The sequence below is a fragment of the Fukomys damarensis genome, unplaced genomic scaffold (assembly GCF_012274545.1).
Source record: "Fukomys damarensis isolate Sample0158 unplaced genomic scaffold, DMR_v1.0_HiC HiC_scaffold_33, whole genome shotgun sequence".
Taxonomy (NCBI): domain Eukaryota; kingdom Metazoa; phylum Chordata; class Mammalia; order Rodentia; family Bathyergidae; genus Fukomys; species Fukomys damarensis.
The window spans coordinates 55,015,623-55,018,416 of NW_022900945.1; the positions used below are offsets into that span (position 1 = coordinate 55,015,623).

At 46.6% G+C, this 2,794-nt stretch overlaps 1 protein-coding gene across 1 annotated transcript in view; it reads right to left on the reverse strand.

The window, feature by feature from the left end:
* Window positions 1-1,190: 1,190 nt before the first annotated feature.
* Sema4a (semaphorin 4A) overlaps window positions 1,191-2,794 on the reverse strand; it is a 26,445-nt gene continuing 24,841 nt past the window's right edge. Inside the window, exon 16 of the transcript XR_784228.3 lies at window positions 1,191-1,640. The gene's annotated coding sequence lies outside the window, so the exon portion shown is untranslated. The remainder of the gene's footprint in view (window positions 1,641-2,794) is intronic.

Below are 2,794 nucleotides of genomic sequence, written 5' to 3' on the forward strand. Positions count from 1 at the left end.
TTTTTCTTCTGTCTGGTCCCCCAACTAACTGAATGATATTCTTATATGGTGAGGTTGGATCTTCCCCCCTCAGTTCACTAACATACACACAAACACAAGCGCACGCACACACATACCCTAGTCTCTTCTGGAGAAGACACACCCAGAAGGGATCCTTTATGAGGTCTCCAGGTATCCTTAATCCAGGCCATCTGACACCTGAACTAACCATCACAGGAAACAGCTCAAGGAGCCTCAGGGTCACTTGGCTAAGGCACCAGGCTGGTCCTGCCCAGTACACCCTGGAGTCCAGGAGAAAGCTTGCCTCTGGAGCTGTGTGGCCAGAGATGTTATGGAAAGAATCAGTAAGTGACAGAGAGGCGGCAGAACGGGAGTAAAATAATAAATTTACTTATCAATAAGGGTCGATTGCACATAAGCCGTGCCTGGATCGTTGGCGCACTGGGTTATAACTTTTTTTTTTTAAATATGGTTTTACAGTCTTGACTTTTATTTGGGTGGTTACATTTTATTTTTACAGTTTAAATCACGGTCACAGAATAGTTAATCTTTTTAACCCAGACATAAGTTTTTTGCAGTTGGGGAGTTTATCTTTAAGATTTGCCTAGTTATCTATTTTAGCCCATAGGAATGGGGTGTTCAGCATCAGGGGAGCAAATGTTAGCAGTGGGGTTTTTAGACACTTTTACGAACAGGTGGCTTCAGTCTCTGGGAGCTCAAGACCTTGCTGACCCTGTTATCTCAGGGTCAGACCAAATGCCTCATTCAGCAATTAGTGGCTTCAGTGCCTATTAGTTTTAAACTAAACAAAGCAAACTGCTGTTAGAGACAGCAGAAGCCATTTTACTTTGTAACACTTTATAGGTTTTTGCTATTTATAAAAGTTTCCCCTGTCAATGTGAGAACCATAATGCTTTAAAGCAGATTTTCCTCCTATTCCTTTGTGACACTGGGGATTAAACCCAACTGCCTTTGAACTGAGTGAAAGCCTACTCCTTTTTATGTTTTTGAGACAGGTGTCTCACTAAATTGCTAAATGTCCAGGTGGGAATTGAACTTGTGATCTTCCTGCCTCGGCCTTCTAGAGTGCTGTGATTACAGGCCTGAGCCACCACACTTGGATGACTTTATTATTATTTTATTTATTTTGAAACAGGGTCTCACTGAGTTGCTCAGGCTGGGCTCAAATTTGCAATCCTCCTACCTCAGCATCGGAGTGCTGGGATTGCAGGTGTGCACCACCATGCCCGGCTTGTTCACTCCTTTTATACAACAGGTGAAAAGCGGACAGACAGACAGAAGGGTGTGTTTACATCTATTAACAGCACATGAAAGCCCAGGAGCCTTTTCTACTCCCCTTCTTCCTTGGTCCAGAGGCCATCAGGGAAGGAAAGGAAGAGAGGAAGCCAGGAAAGCAGCCCAGAAATGCGAAGGCTGGGGTAAAAGTGTGCTGTGAGGTGGGAAGAGGAAAAGGAGCCGGCAGAGAGAGAAATACTTGGAGGAGACAGCAGTTCCGATGAAGAAGCCACTGCAGACTGGTCTGGAAGAGATGTTCGCACACCATGCTGAGGCATTATTCACAACAGCCAGGGGTGGGAGAGGCCCAGATGCCCACTGATCGAGGAGTGGATGAAGAAAATCTGTGTGAAAACACAGGGCAGTGTTATTCAACTTTAAAAAATAATAAAATCCAGGCCGGGATTTAGCTCAGTGGTGCCGCCGCCTGTCTTGTAAGCTCAAAGACCCAAGTTCGATCCCTGATACCAAAAAAACAAACAAATAATCCGTTGAGCCAGGCATGGTGCTGCACACCTCCAATCCCAGAGCCTCTGGGAGGCTGGGGCAGGAGGGTGAGGAGTTGCTCTAACCTAGGCAACCTAGAGAATGAGTGAGACTCTGTCTCAAGATAAGAGATAAGAAAAGATAGCCTGTAATTCCAGCACTCAGGAAGCTGAGACAGGAGAATCATCACGAGTTCAAGGCCACCCTGGGCTACACAGTGAGTTCAAGATCAGTTTGATCTACATAGTGAGACCTGCCTCAGAAAGAAAAGAATCTGTGAACGTCGTTCAGTCCAAAGGCCCTAGGTTTGATTCCCAGTACTGGGCCTGGGGGTGGTAAAAAGAAGAAAATCACGTTGAAAGACATGGGTGAAGCTGGAGGACACCATGCTAAGCAAAACGAGCCAGGGGGCCGGGGATTTAGCTCAGTGGTTCTGCTGCCTGCCTCGCAAGCTCAAGGGCCCAAGTTCAATCCCTCGTACCAAAAAACAAACCAACAAACAAAAAAAACGAGCCGGCCATAAAAGGACAAGCACTGTACAATTCCAGTTGTACGAAGTAATGGAGAGCAGTCAAACGCATAAAAACAAAAAGCAGAATGGTAGTTTGGCAGGGCCTGGCAAGAGTGCAGGATGAGGCCTCGCGGTACAACAGGTAAGGAGCTTCAGTTCTGCGAGATGCCACACTTGTAGCCATCTGTCACCTCCACAGTCAGCAACACTGACCTGTACACCTTAGAGCAGCTGGGGTGAACCCCGTAGCATGGGCGGGGTGCGCACACGCGTGCCATTTTTTAAAAATTTAAGGGCCGGGGATTTAGCTCAGCGGTTCGGTGGCCCGCCTCGCAAGCGCAAGGACCTGAGTTCGATGCCCGGTACCAAAAAAAATAAAAATTAAAAGAACCTGTGGTAAAAAAGGGGATTTAGCTCAGCGGTGCCCCACCTACCTGGCAAGCACAAGGCCCTTAGGTGAACTCCCAGCACCAAAAAAAAAAAAAAAAAAAAAAAAAAAAA